Below are 16,568 nucleotides of genomic sequence, written 5' to 3'. Positions count from 1 at the left end.
TCTTCATCTGAATAATCATTTTCTAATATAAAGAAACATTTTTTCTTCCTTAAAGTCAAGTGTATGGAAATTTGTAGAACATTTTTTTCTATTTTATCAATGAGAATTTTAGTGTAATTGAAAAAATTAAAAAAAAGAAAGTAAATGTTTTTTTAAAAAGTTCTAAAGGATGATATGATAAGTCAGTCATAAAGTCTGACATACCAAAATACTACAGGAAAGAAAAAAAATTAATGTAGCACAAGGAAAAAAAGACCAGTGATCATATGAAATTAAAAGCTAAAGGCAACTAGGTGATGCAGTGAACAAAATGCCAAAACTAAAAGCAAGAAGACTCATTTTTTATGAGTTAAAAATCTATCCTCAGATACTTAGTAACTATATGACCCTGGATAAGCCACTTAACCCTGCTGGTCTACGTTTCCTCATCTGTAAAATGAATTAAAGAAGTAAATAGCAAACTATTACAGTATTTTTGACAAGAAAACCCCACACAGATTCACAAAAAATCTTAAAATGACTGAACAAACTAACTGAAAACTAAAAGGTTCTTCTTTCCCCTATAAGAAAAGGGATGGTGACCATACAAGGGGTAATCAGTTTCCTTCTGGGGAATGAAGAGAAGATACAGAGCTATGCCCAGGTGAAAAATCATTTGGCAAGCATCAAAGGAGGAAAAATTCAGAATTAATATTATTTGTCTTTGGAATGTGATTGAGGGAACTATAGCATAGCCTTCTGATGAGAATAAACTTGTTTTTGTCATGTTGTGTATCTCATGGGACACAGAATGACAAAATTGCCTATACTGATGATTGACATGAACATAAATGTTATCATAAGGACAAAACTAAAATAAATTGAACTCTTAAAAATGACAAAAGATTACTAAAACATGGACATAATAATGAAGACATTATGTGTTGTATTGTTTACAATTAAAGGTAAAAAGTTGAAAAGGAGAAGAGTGATTTCAAAAAATTACTAAAACATGGGCATAATAATGAAGACATAAGTACAAAAGTGTTGTAAGGTTAGCAACAAAAAGTAAAAAAGTTGAAATGGAGAAGAGGGATTTTAAAGAAATCAGATGATCAAGGAGAAATGTCCTAATGAATAAGAAGGAATAGCTACATGATGGTAATCTCTTGCGGTCTAGATTACTATGTGGCAATGGAAAATAGTGTCTGCACTAAGTCTAATATCAATATGATGAACTGGGTAATCAAGGGACTACCAGACTGTCAAAGGAGGGTCAGTCTAGATCAAATATGAAAGAGGAAAAAGATCCCATGTTTCTCAGCAGTAGAATGGAATTCAAGTAAGTCTTCTAGGGTGAGATAAGGAGATGCACACCATAGTAAATAAACAAATGAAAGAATGAATTAATAAATTAAATGGCAGATGGATAAATGAATGGATGAATGATGGATAAAATGGACAAGTAAATAATATGATTTCTTAAAATCACCTTTGTCTAAGATTCCTGCAACTCATCTCTTTATTGCTACATTTTAAGGAATAGAAAAACCTTAGCTCTTTTTATTTTTTGTTAGAAATAAAACAAAAATTTATTAAAAAGGTTACAAGACTGGACAGCTAGGTGGCGCAGTGGATAAAGCACCAGTCCTGGAGTCAGGAGTACCTGAGTTCAAATGTGGCCTCAGACACTTAATAATTACCTAGCTGTGTGGCCTTGGGCAAGCCACTTAACCCCATTTGCCTTGGGGAAAAAAAAGGCTACAAGACATAGGAAGGGCTAGGGAGAGAGATAGAGAAAGAGATAAAAGAACAGCTGAACAGCCTTGGCTGGGCCACAGGTTGGTAGAGAAGACTGTGGCCTTAAGCTGGAATTCAAGTCAGGGTTTTATGTCTTGTCTCTTATCCAGAGGGCAAAAGGTGAACTCCCCTTTTCTTACTGGATCAGGAATTAGGTAGAGGGTAAAGCCAAAGGAGATCAGTATACAAATTTTACATTAAACAATGAATCAATGGTGATGGGGACCTTCACCCAATTTAAGGAGATTACAAATTGTTTGTCACAAAAATAATTCTCTTACTTCTAAGTCAATTTACATCTCAAGAGTAGGTTGTAGTCAATTTACATCTCCACCCAATTTATGCATTCACAATTCTCTTCATTTTTCCCCTGCATCATTCCCCCCCCAAAAAAATTATTCAGGGTCAATTTCTTCTGGAACTTCCAGAGTCCATTTGGAGATGAATGCATTACAGTGAAGGCTTCATTGAGGCAGGACTCAGAGAACAATTAGCTGGCACACTTTGTTGGCATCCTGCAGAGAGAAACAAAACTCAAGGGAAAAAAATTGAGCAAGCAAAAACTGCACATGTCCAAAGAGTGAGAACCAAACACTGTTAATATAAATTTTTTGAAGTTACAAAAGAATATCACATAACTGATAAATACATACATATATATATATATCTTCCATAAACATGTGATGATAGATGATGAGACAAAGATTAAAACTTTCTTCCTTTACCAACAAAAGACCTTGTAAGACTGTTGACAATGTATATCAATTTAACATTAAAACAAATCAGATTACAAAATTTAGTACAATGTTTCTTTTTCTGAAAAGAAATCAGTCATATATTATATACGATTCAATACTCCCAAATTTCTTGACAATACAATTTATCCCAATTATATTTTCCTTCTTAGTAACACATGTAAATTCTCAAGACTTGTTACAAAACTTTCAAATGTGACTAAATTACTCTCATTTAGCTCTCAGATAATTTCCTTTTTTTTTTAAACACAATGTGGTGACCTTTTCCTATCAGGGCCTTCCTGTCCTTTTAAAAGCCTCTTGAGGACAGGGAGCCTACATTTTCTAAACCTTAAGGTCTCAATTAACCTAAATTGAATACAGCCTTCAATCAAGAATAGGTTAACCTTAACTCAAAGTTGAAATCATTTCACAAACTTTGCCACTTAGAAACCTTCAAATGGTACAAGGGAATAGGTTCAGATACCAACTTCATCAGTCCCTTATAATTAGACCCTTTCAAGCAATTTAATTCAAAACCCAAACTGAAGGAAGTAACATTTAACTCAGTTAACTATTTTAGATCTGAATTACACACACACACACACACACACACACACACACGAGTTTAAGATATAGACACAACTCTTTTGTATCAAATTTACCAAGCTGAGATTGATACCCTAGCCAGTATCAAATCTCAGAATATAGAAAAATTTTCCCACTCTCCAGGCCAGTAGAGAGATATGAAAATGCCTCACTGATGTTCAAACATACATACATACACACAATCATTTATATATTTTTTTGAATGAACCAATTAAGACCAGTCACAAAATAACTTAGATCAATCAGAATTTCTTGAGGAACCTCATATATATTCATTAAGATCTTGAAATATCCAATCAATAGTTAAAATTGAATGCATTCATAAATAATTTTACAAAGTTCAAGCACAGTCACTCTATTACAGAAATATTAATTATTAGCCCAGTCTTAATTAAAAGATGAATCTGAATTTCCTAGTTCCAACAAACTTTTCTTCCCCCTTTTTCCTTTAACTAATTGATCAGGAGGTGTCTCAATCAATCTGCCCATTTTTTCCCCTCCCAAGGGTGGGACTTTCTCAGTACAGCTAAATGGGGCTTGGAATTGCAATCATGGTCATTGCCTAACACCTCCCTCCCCAACTCAGGAAGAAAGCATGAGGGTCCCCTGTTTACTAAAACAAGTTTTTTTGGGGGGAGGTCTTACCCTTCCTGCAGTGAAGCATGCATTCCATCTGAGACATAGGTTTGAGTTTCAAAGTCTAAAAAGGAAGATTTCCATTCTCCCTCCCCCCCCTCCCTCTGTAGAGGGTGGGGTGGCGGAAAATGAGAGAGAGCATTTCAAAGAGAAAAAGACAGAGTTATACCCAAAGATAATTTCCAGGAGCTCATGTGTTTGCTTTTGTCAAATCTAATTCCTTCCAAGGGGCAAGTACACAGCTGGGGGAGGAGTAGTGGTTCCAGGTTTTGCCCCCATATTTTAATTCTCCATCAATGTATAGAGGTAGGCAAACATGCCAATTAGGACATACGCCAACTGTCCTTCCTTAACAACCCTCACTCCACAGTGGGGTTTAAACCAAACACACCTTAGGACTGCCTTTTCTCCAGTCAGCCTAAAAACATTGCAGGCCCAGACCAGAGTTACTGAAAAATACTGCATGGGATCAGTTTAGCTGACTCCCAATAAAAATCAATCTTTTTTCCATTTTCCAGAAAAAGGGAAACACAGAAGGAGGGCTAGAGGTCCAATAATTTTCCTACTTTTCTTAAAAATCTAGGATCTAAGGGAAAAAAGGGGTGTTGCTTCTTACCTATGGAGCTCGATCCAATTTCCCAGCCTGGGCAGAATCTCCCAGTTGGCTCAGCATTTAAGTAGATGCTGGCTACTTGAGTTTGATTCTGCCTTTGAGGAATCATTATTCAGACTCAGAAAAGCAAGAGTGGAAAGAAAACAAAAATTTATTAAAATGTTACAAGACATAAGAAGGGCTAAGGAGAGAGAGAGACAGACAGACAGACAGACAGAGAGAGAGAGAGAGAGAGAGAGAGAGAGAGAGAGAGAGAGAGAGAGCCAAGCAGTGTTGGCTGGGCCACAGGTTGGTAGAGAAGACTGGTCAAACTGTTTTTAAAAGACACTGAATCCTGGATCACATGCTATGATGAACTTGTCCTTATTTTTAGAATAGAACTTTTCTTAGTTTACCTTTTTCAATCTCCTTTTCCAAATAGTCAATTCTATTTTTTAAGGAGTTGTTATCTTTTACCATTTGTGCAATCATATTTCTGAGGAAATTATTTTCTTTTTGCATTTGTCACATTGTATTTCCAAAAGATTTGTTTTCTTCTGTCATTTTTTTGTTCAAAAATATTAATTTTCTCTTACATAGTGTTAATTTTCTCTTGCATTTCTTTTCCCAATTTTCCATTTGTTCTTTTCTGATTTCTTTCTGGACTAGAGACCAGCTCATATTCAAATAGAGCCTCCTTTCTGTCCTCCTTTTCTGAGCTAGTATCCTTATCTCCAAGGTAACATTCAATTCAACATTCAACCCTGCTTTGTGCTGGTCTTTCATTATTTTGGAATATTAGCTTTTCTGGTCTTAGTGGAGGGCCTGGTTTGCAGACTTTAGGTATGGAAATCCCTAGAGGCCCTGCTTACTGGAGTTAGGAAATCCATAGAGTTACTCTGTGGAACAATCAGTAAACCAGAAACTTTCTAAGACATGTGGATTAGAGATGTCAGAGGCCCACTCCCTAGGCTGGGCCTGGATCTGGGCTGTCCTCACACAATCTGTACTAGGGCCTCAGGGCTAGAAAAAAACAGATGCTCTCTCTGCATAATCAAAACTGGGAAAGACCTATGGCCCATACCTCAGCATTAGGCCAAGGTGCAAACACCTGGAACTGTTTCTGTGTCTGCCCTCTCCCAGGAATACTAGGGCTCCTTTGTGAACACACGGATCGAAGCCCAGGTCATCCAAACCAACTGAGCTGGCTTGATGGAAAGTACTGGGCAGCTGCACTGGAGTTCTCCCAGTCTGCTATGATGACATAGCAAAGGCTTCCATTAGGGCTTTCAGCGTAGTCCCCAAGTCTCACCCTGCAGCCCCTGGACTGGGTCTCAGCCCCCTGCCCTCTGCCCAGTCCATGCTCCCCTAGGACAGACCTTGCTGAAGATATTTACCTCTGTGGGTTCATCTGTGGGTTTTGTCAATCCAAAAATCTAAGAGACTTGATTCGTATCAATTCTGAGGGAAGAAAAGAGCACCTAAAACAATGTCTGGCTTCCATATTTTTATTCTTATGCATATGAGTAAATATATGATCTCTTGATTTCTGCTACATCTTATTTTTTCTCACTCTCCCTTATTCTTCTATTTTCCTCTTTTGAATTTCACCCCATTTCACCCTTCTAGTAGTTACATACATAATGATTTTCAGTTCCCTACTTTATCAAGAAACTTACTTTTTGATAAAGACTTCCTGTCTATTACTATTACTGATCTCACACTTTGGAGACTCCAATATACAATGTTACTATGACCTAGAAAGCCCTTTTTCTCTCACAGTTCATTGGTCTACTATAATATCTTATAATGGACATATAAATCTTACTTGCTATATCACTCTTGTACCTCTATATTTTATATTCTGAACATTCCTTTTCTGCTAATAATATTCTGGGTATGTACTTTTTTTCTATTCCAGAACTTCTTAATCATTGTGTGTTTGTGTGTGTCTATGTATACAAATGTATATCTGTTTGTGTCTGATGACCCACCTAGGCTGACTAGTTCTGTGCTCCTCCATTCTCATGATAGTATCTTGAATAAAATGTTAAATTTTTGGCAGATTATGATGATCAATTTTGTTCATATCAAAATATTAAACAAAAAAGTTGCATAACTCAAATTAAAGACATATCTTCAGGGGCAGCTAGGTGGCGCAGTGGATAGAGCACCGGCCCTGGAGTCAGGAGTACCTGGGTTCAAATCTGGCCTCAGACACTTAATAATTACCTAGCTGTGTGGCCTTGGGCAAGCCACTTAACCCCATTTGCCTTGCAAAAAAAAAACCTAAAAAAAAAAGACCTATCTTCCATGCTTCATAGTTCATTAAACCTGGTTTGGATTAGTTTATTTCTTCTTCAGAATCTTGAATTTGCAAATAGTTTTGGAGCTTTGAAGAGTAAGGGGAAGAGCTGAATATCATGGTTCCCACAAAGTCATGTTCACCCTTTCTGTCTCAGTTATGTTAAATTTGTGACAATCTGTTGACAAGGTCCTTGTTCAGAGCCTGGTGACAGAGATACATAGATAGATGCCAAATCCAGACAGAGACAATGGAACATTATAGAAAGAAGTCCAGGCCATTTATGATGATACATTCAAACCCTCAAAAGCACTTCACAATTCCTTTTCTGTACCATATAGCTCTTAATAGAACAAAGATAGTATTAGAAAATACTAATGTCCATGCTGATTTAACTCTGTAGAGTTGAGAACCAGAAAGGAACTACAACTAGAAAGGGAGACTGGAACAGAAGTGCTGCATCCTTTAATATGTTTATTAATTCTCTTGATTTTATTCTACATTTACAAATCACACTAAACTGTTTCACAATGTGGTTGAGCTTTAAAAGACCTATATAATTCATTGGGCCTTTTAGGAAATGAGTGGAGTATTGAGTGAGTGCTATAACTGTGAAGAAGAAGTATGTAAGTCATTGTCAGATACTCTTTGGTTTAGGTGTATTAAAGCAATTAATTTTTTTTTCTTCAGGAAATAAACATGCCTTTGTATTATTACAAAATAATTTTGAACTTCAAAACCCTCTAAAAAGGTGAGAGCAATAAAATCCCTGGCTCTTGAAAACACTTTTTGCATCTGGTTAATTAACAAATGAATAGACAAATAGTCACCAAAAATCTATTCTTTCTTTACATAAAAAGTCATGCCAAATTAATCTTATATAAATTATGAAGATACTTATTATCACCAAAATTTATATCAATGTGGGCATAGATCTACAACATTCCTTGATAGATCAGATTAGTGAAGAATGCATGGTTTTCCTAGATATAAGCAGTAAATTTGACAAAGACTTTTGTGCCATTTTTGTAAAAGGAATGGAGAGTTTGAACAAATGTAAGTTAATTTAGAGTACAGTTGGATGGATTTGGAACCCAATAATGTTTACATCATGGGAGGAGAGCTTTAGAGATATGACTCACAAACATGTTTGTCACCCTTTGATTTTCAATACTGCTCTCCTTCCCAGGTTCTACGTTCCAAAATGGGTCTTTTTGCTACCCCTCACAGTATTCCCTCTCCTTTACAATTCCTGGTCCTCATGACTGATAGACAACATCTTCTTTTCTCCATTTAGTATGGCTTCTGACAAACTTTATGGTTGGACAAAGTGTCATGTTTTTCTATGAGATGAGCCCTAATTTCATATAGGCTCTCAATTTATAAGACTCCCTTCAAAATTACTTAGGTTTTATTTTGTATCTCTTTTGTATTTACTGCTTAGTGTTCATGGTTTTCCCCAAAAATATAATGCAAGCATCATAAGACCTAAAATAATTTTATTTTTGCTTAAATCTGTCTCCATACCAATAATTCAGTTAGTCAGCAAGGATTTATTAAAAAATTACCTATGTTCTTGGCATTGTGGACAGAGTAGGCAAATACAAAATACTTGTGAAATTTAATTAATATTTTTAATGAAAACTACATCTACATTTACATTTCATTTTCTAAAAAAATCTGATGCTCATTTTATTTACATTACAAAGAAATGTATAAATTCAAAAATCAAGGGATATGATGAAATTTTTTCTTTGGTTTATTTATTTATTTTTCCAATTACATAAAATGATAGTTTTCAATAATCATTTTTGTAGGGCTTTAAGTTTCACATTTTTTCCTTCTCCCTCCCTCAACAGAAAACAATTAGGTTGCACATGTATAACGGTTTTAAATATCTATCCATCTGAATTCTGTTATTAAAGAAGAATCAAATCAAATAAGGAAGAATCCATAATACATAAAAAATTGAAATTGAAAATAGTAAGCTTTGGTCTGTATTCTGGATATGGATGATGTTTTCTACCACAAGTCTTTGAGTTTTTTCTTTGATTATTGTACTTTTGAGTGGAGCAAGTCCATTATTGTTGAAGATCATACTGTATTGCCATTAGAATGTGCAATATTTTTCCATTTCTACTTACTACACTCAGCAGCAGTCCATGAAAGTCTTTCCAGGCTTTTCTGAAGTCACACTCACCATAAGTTCTTACAGAAAATTAATGGCCCATTACATTCATATGCCAAAATTTGCTCAGCCATTCTCTGATGTCCATTCCTTCAATTTCTATTTCTTTGCTACCTTGAAAAGAGTTACTATTAATATCTTTGTAACTACAGATACTTTACCCTTTTTTCTCATGTCTTTGTGATACATACCTATGAATTGCTGCATCAAAGGTTATAGACAGTTTTATTTCCCTTTTGGCATAATTCCAAATTGTTCTCCAAAAAGGTTGTATCAGTTCACAACTCCATATAAGGCAGTTTTCATAGGAGTTATAAGTCTTTCATGTCCCCTCTATCATTTATGCATTAACTGTACTAAAATGACTTGAAAAAGCTAATTATATACCTCATCCAATAAAGAAATATTTCTTAAATATTTAAAGGAATCAAATCAAAAATGATTCCAATATGACCACAGTGAATGCTAGTTAATAATTTCTTTCTAATATATCCTTTAATCAACAGAATCTTTCTTTTGATCTTTTCCCTTCTTCCCCCCTCAAAACTTTTATGAGGTGCTCTTTACTAGGCAACTACAACTTCCTTCTGAATGAATAGTTTCTTGATGGCATTTTTCATCTGGGCATTTCTCAGTGTGTAGATTAAAGGATTTAACATAGGGGTAATCATTGTGTAGAAGACTGTAACAGCTTTATCAATGGGAAAGGTTGTTGCTGGCCTCAAATAGATAAAAACACAGGGAACAAAGAATAAAATGACTACAGTGATGTGAGAACCACAAGTAGAGAGGGCTTTGCGTCTCCCCTCTGCACTGTGACTCTTCAGAGAACTCAATATGACAACATAAGAGATCATTAACAAGAGGAAGTTTAACAGGCAAATGAAACCACTATTGGCTACAACAAATAGACCAAGGATGTGAGTGTCAGTGCAGGCAAGGTTCAACAAAGGGTTTAAGTCACACATAAAGTGATCTATGACATTGGGACCACAAAATGGTATCTTAACCATGAAGAGTATCTGTATTGTTGCATGAAGCAAACCTCCTATCCAGACTACAACCATCAAGATGGTACGTAACCGCCAATTCATGATGGTCATGTAGTGTAGGGGCTTGCAAATTGCCACATAACGGTCATAGGCCATTACTGTCAGCAAAATGACTTCTGCACCTCCAAAGAAGTGTTCACCAAACACTTGCATCATACAGCCATTGAATAAAATGGTTTTCTTTTCATAAAGTGAGTCTCTAATCAATTTGGGTGTGTTAACAGAGGAATAACAGGCATCTATAAAGGATAGGTAGGCAAGAAAAAAGTACATGGGGGAATCCAGGCTAGGGTTATAGATAATGGTGATGACAATGAGTATGTTACCCACCATTGTTATGGTATACATAAAGAAAAATACAACAAAAATAATTTTCTGCATCTTTGGATTCTCAGTCAGTCCCAAAAGGATAAATTCAGTCACATTATTTCCATTATCCATTTATTCCATATAGTTGTTAAATTCAGACAAGAGATGTTTTATCTGTAAGGAAAGTCACAGTTTTCAGTAAGAATAGAGCATTCTTTTTATTGGACTTTATTCCAGAAAGTTGTGCAAACAACCCAGCCTAAAGCCTATATTGTTAACCCTTTAATCTCTGTTACTGGACGACCTTGAAGGAGTCAGTTCACCCCTTTGAAACTCTATGATCTTAAATTGCGAGAAGAAGCATTGGGTTTAGTGCATAAGGTGCAGGCTCCGAAGTCCAGTCAGCCTGAATTTAAATCCCTCTCACATGAATAGTACTACTTATTATAGTATCTTGCATTTACAGATTATTTGCAAAGTAATACATATTTGTTTTTTGCTTGCAATTGTTTTATACAGGAATTTACATATGTTAATTTCATTGGACTGAATATATTTAATTCTGATATCATGGAGGTAAAAGAGGAATCTTCAAATTAGAGCAACTGATAAGAAGAATGGCCATCTTAGGTACAAATATGTTCTCTGGTTCTCATGCTCTGGTCTTCATCAATGTTTGGATTCCATTTTGCTAGGAATTCTATAGTAGAAATTATTTAGGAGGATGAGAATGAATTGACCTGAGATGTTTTAATTTTGAAATCTTTTATTTCAGTATTTCCTTATTCTGTACACACATACACACACACACACACACACACACACACACACACACATCAAAGAGCACACAGATATAAATATATATATATATATATATATATATATATATATATGTATCAGAACTATAATGCTTCCCTCTGTTGTCTATTCCATGGATACACATTCCTCTGGTTTTTTAGCGAACAATGTGTTTAGAAATTGTTTAATATAAACTTCATCTCTCCTTAATAATATTGAAGTTTAAATATTACAAGAAATGATATGCTTTTGCTAAATATGTTAAATGTTGGACAATTCAGGCTTCTTTTCAGAAGGTGAGTAGACCTATATGACTGGATTGGCATATATATATATATATATATTAAAACTTTTGGAGAAAACAATCAAATGGTAGTCTGTTGCCTCTTTGCCATAAATGAAGCATTCAGTGTTTCATCATTTTTGTAATGAGGAACCAATGAAAGTTCTCAAGAGAGAAGTTATAGAATCATATCTTGGAAATTTTGGTCAAGATAAACAGAGAAGACAGACTGGACTGAAAGACATTAACCTGAAATGAATAAAATCTTTGGTAATTTTCTGCACTTATATATTTATGTATATTTTACTCATAATGCGAAGGCTTCTCAGATTGTCATAGGACTACAAGACAAAAGGTTAAAAGTCAAAGTAATGGAAGGAGAAAGAATACTGTGTTTGCTCAAACAACAGTCAAGGCTACATTAAATGAAAACCTGGATTTTATTGGTGACCTGGAGCAGCTAGTTTTCTTTTTCTTTTCTTTGCTGAAACTCTTCCTTTGCATTATTCCATATTAAATATGAATTTGATATTTAGCAAATATGGGTTCTTTCATGATCATTTCTACAATACTCCATCTTTCACTCATAAAAGCAATCCAATTACCAGAAAAAATTTCATTAATAGTCTTTAACATCTGCAATAGAATTTGAGACTTTCTTGTGCTTTTGTTTTTTAATTAATATAGTGGATGAATAAAGGGAGTTGGCTGATATGTTCTACACTAACACATTCAGACCCTGCTTCCTTCTACTGCAGATAATCAACTATATGCTTTTTCTTTAAGGTTCTGTCTATCATTCTTTCTATCTATCTATCTATCTATCTATCTATCCCATCTATCTGCCTATCTATCTAATATATATCTTACATGACTATCACTATATTATATATATGCATATATGTATATAATGAATCCATATATATGTATATATATGTATATATATATATATATATATATATATATATATATATATATATATATATATCCTGATCTGTCTCTACCAACATCTTTCTTAAGATAACTCACTGCCTTCTAGATCACCCTCTATTATTTCTCAAGAAGTTCAGAATATGGTTCTTGCTCTTTTTCTCCAATTCATAGCCATCCTTTGTAACTGGAGGCTTCAACATATGTATATTTTCTTGAATAGCCTTGCTATCAGTTCATTAACTTCCTCAAGTTAGTGAATAAGAATTAATTAATCACTTGCTGTGTTTATGAACTCAGAATGTGCCCAGAATTCCTACAATCTATAGGACTTTTACATTTCAAAGAAACAAAAGGTGGGTCATAGTTTAGACTTCCTCATGGCTTAACAAGAAAACCTCATTGATATTGATATTTAAATTTCCTCTCTGTTTATCTGAAGTCATCTAAATCTCTTTTTCAACCTCCTTTATTCTATTCTATCCCTAATTCTAAAAAACCCAGTCCCTCCAATTTTCTCTGTCCTCCCAGTTGCTCATATCTCTTCTGTCCAAGATTTCCCTTTCTTCAAAGTCTTGATCCTGTTCCCAAATGTTCCCAGTTGACTTTTATGTTATCTTTTATTTTTGAATTCTTTTCACTGTGGACATTCACATACTGCTATTTTATTAATCTGTTGTCCTCACTCATAGTTGCCAGGATTTCTATGCCTTGGCAGATATAATATCACTCTGATAAATGAATCCAATAAAATTTTCTGTCATTTATTCTAAAAATATTTTGAATTTTGAAAGACAATCTTTTTTAGAAATCATTGATTGTCTCATTCATTCATCACAATATGAATGTTCAAAACCTGTAATTCTTTTCCTTACAATCTTTACTCTCCTTTGCCATTCTATCTCCTAGAGATCTATTATCCTTCAAATCTACTGAAAATATAGTTTATCCATTCTGAATTATATCATTATACCACCGATGAAAAAATTTTAAAAAGCTAGATATCTTATTCCATATTTTTATCATCGTAATCCAGGCTTTCTTGAGAAAGTAGCATTTCTCCTTGACACATTCAAAAACTTTACAAGAATTCTCTGTCCCATTAAAGTAATATCTCTAAAAAAATCATCAAACTTCATGCTACATAATAAGCGATTAATTGAAGCTGATTCTCTCCCTTGTTTATCCCTTTTCCACCTGACTGAAATCATTCATTAAGGAAGGATCCTGTAAGTAGTAAAGTGAATGGTACACTTGAGAAGGATTGAGTCACTTCTCAATCTCTTCCTTATCCTCCTTCACATTTCTAAACTTTTCAAAATATGTGGCTTTTATCAGCTTTAAATAAATCTAACCATTTTGTCTTTCTAAATAGTTTTCCCCAATTTGACTTCCATGGTACAGTCATTTACCGATTCTCATCATAGCTGTCTAATTATTCTTTCTTTGTCACTTTTGCTGAATTGTCAAGCACAGCCTTCTTGTTTTATATTAACATCCTTCACACCTTTGACTTGGACCTTCTTGTTTCTCACAATATTCTCATGCTTGTTGCTAACATTTCCTTTCATAGATTCAAGCAAATACATTGTCAACACAGGTAGACTTGGCACCTCATCCTACAGATTTGGAGCAATACAAAACACTGTAAGGATAAAATGAAATTATTTCCTTATACTTTAATCTATGTTTCTCTACAATGCATATTATAAGATCATCATCCTGTTTCTAGTCCTTAAATATCCCCTTTCCTATATCACCTGCATCGAATCACTTACCAGGTCTCATAAATTCTATCTATCAAAGGCAGGCAAACTTTATCCTCGTCTCTCCACTAAGACTGTCACCACTCTTTAACAACTCCCTTTATTCATAACATTACACTAATCTACTAAGATAATTCATACTTTATATATTTGTAATACAATTAACTATGTCTGATTATTCTTATCCCCAAATACTCAAGGATTCTTGCCCATTCTTAAAGTATCATTAGAGGACTTTTCTCACTATTTTTCTTCTGATTTGATATATATTGGATATGTGAAATGCAATAAAATTTGAAATTAAAAGTTTTCTTAAATGAGAAAACTTTATTTCATCCAGTTAAATTTTAATTATGTATTTAACCTTTCTGATTCCAAATCCTGCCTTTATTTTCTGAATTTCCCTTTGTTTTTGTTTTATTTTTCTTTCAAACATATGTGCTCATTTTAAGCATATGTACATAAATAATATGAAATACAGAAAGTAATTGCCTATTTTTTTACATTTTAAATTGTACCTGAAGAGTACCCTAAAGTGTTTAAGAGAAGAGAGATGTAGCTTTACTCACCAATAACTAATGATTTATGTTTTGTTATGATATTTCACCATGCATGCATATATATTTCAAGAATTTAAAATTTTTTATTATTCTTGCACTTTAAAAGCAGTTGTACTCTATTTTTTTTTTGCAAGGCAATGGGGTTAAGTGGCTTGCCCAAGGCCACATAGCTAGGTAATTATTAAGTGTCTGAGGCCAGATTTGAACTCAGGTACTCCTGACTCCAGGGCCAATGCTCTATCCACTGCTCCACTAGCCATCCCCAAGGAGGGTACTCTAACATAAACATTATATTGTCTTAGAATTTCTGCATCTGCAACTGTTACTTATACTATCTTTGTACCTCAGTTAGTTGGAATATTAAAAGGAAATTAATGCCATTTATATGATGATTGACATTGCACCAAGAACTTTCTACAAACCCAACTCTAGATGACAACCATTTGACATGTTATTATTTTCATTTTACAGAGAAGGACAATAAGACTTTGCAAGGTGAAAGGTCAGAAACTGAATGGAAAAAATGAATTGTTTGACTAACAACAATCCAAATACTTAAAAAATACATCAACCTATATTTTCTGTTTGCTTCAAGGTTTGCTTTAACAATCCAGTCTTATTCTATAGATGAAATCAATAAAAAAATGAAGTAAATCATTGTAAAGCATCACTAATAAATACATGAAAGAGAGTGTCAGGTCCATTAGAGTTTTTGGAGGAGGGTTGTGGAACTTACTGTAGTGTGATGTATGAATCAGGATGCTTTCTCATGTATTCAAGTGAAGTCTCATTTTCATGTTGATATCATCTTTGGATAGGAAGATGGTAACGATGGTTCAAACATAAAGTCCATCTTTTTTTTTTGAGGTATTCTCAAGATTCTTGCATCTTGAATTTCCCTCAACTTTAATCTAGTAAAACTCAAGCTTATTCAAAACTATGTTCTCGAAGAAGAAAAAAAAAACCCAACCTCCAAATTGAGATATTAAGGAGGTTTCATTGAGTCTAAACATGTCTTTATGACAAAAGGCAGAAATGACTTTAAATGATCATCTATGTTTATACCTCTTATCTCTTTATCTTGTCATGAGAAATAGAACTAAATTGCTTATTATAAAGTTTAGGGACCTATTTTCATGACCTGAACTGACTCTCAGAGGAATTAATTATCAACAGGGCCAGAAAACTTGGTGCTAAAAGACACATTGTTTTGGGAAGTTCTTTGTGAAACAATACAAACCTACAAAGTTTAAAAGGAAAACAGAAAATTGGGAAACAATATTTATATCCAGTCTTTCTATTAAAGGTAAAATGTATAGATAAATTAAAAAAATATATAAGCACTAGTCATTCTCCAATTCATTAATGGCCAAAGAATAACAAGAAGAAGTTATAAAAACATTCTAAATCACTATTAATTAGTGATTGGAGAAATGAAAATTAGCGGAATTCTGAACTATCACCTCATACCTATCAGAATAACTAATATGACAAACAAAAAGGAAATGATAAAGGAGATATGGAAAAGTTGGGACACAATTCTACTACTGATGGAGTTGTGAACTGATCCAACCATTCTGGTGATCAATTTGCAGTTATGCCCAAAGGGTTATAAAACTGTTCCTACCCTTTGGTCCAGCCATGCCACTAGTAGATCTGGATCTCAAATAGATCATGAAAAAAGGGATAGCTACACATTACAAAGTATTCAAAACAGCTTCTTATGAGGTGGCAAAGAATTGGGGAATGGCTGAGCAAATTGTGGTGTATATGAATGCAATGAAATATTATTATTCCATAAGAAATATTGAGCAGGCAGATTCCAGAAAAAAATCTGGAAACACATGAATTGATTCAGAATAAAATTAGTAGAACCAGGAGAACATTGTATGCGGTAGCAACAATATTATGTAATAATCAACCATTAGGAAATTTCTTCTCAGCAATACAATGAACAAAAACAATTCTAATAGATTTATGATAGGAAATGTAATCCACATCCAGAAAAGAATTATGGAGTCTGAATA

At 34.0% G+C, this 16,568-nt stretch overlaps 1 pseudogene; it reads right to left on the bottom strand.

Annotated features, from left to right (window-relative positions):
• Positions 1-9,409: 9,409 nt before the first annotated feature.
• On the bottom strand, positions 9,410-10,345 carry LOC141517088 (olfactory receptor 4C46-like; annotated as a pseudogene).
• Between the last annotated feature and the right edge of the window lie 6,223 nt (positions 10,346-16,568).

This window comes from Macrotis lagotis, chromosome 3, assembly GCF_037893015.1.
Source record: "Macrotis lagotis isolate mMagLag1 chromosome 3, bilby.v1.9.chrom.fasta, whole genome shotgun sequence".
In the NCBI taxonomy this organism is placed as follows: domain Eukaryota; kingdom Metazoa; phylum Chordata; class Mammalia; order Peramelemorphia; family Peramelidae; genus Macrotis; species Macrotis lagotis.
The sequence above is the reverse complement of the archived record's forward strand: the minus strand, read 5'-3'. Positions and strand labels throughout refer to the sequence as shown.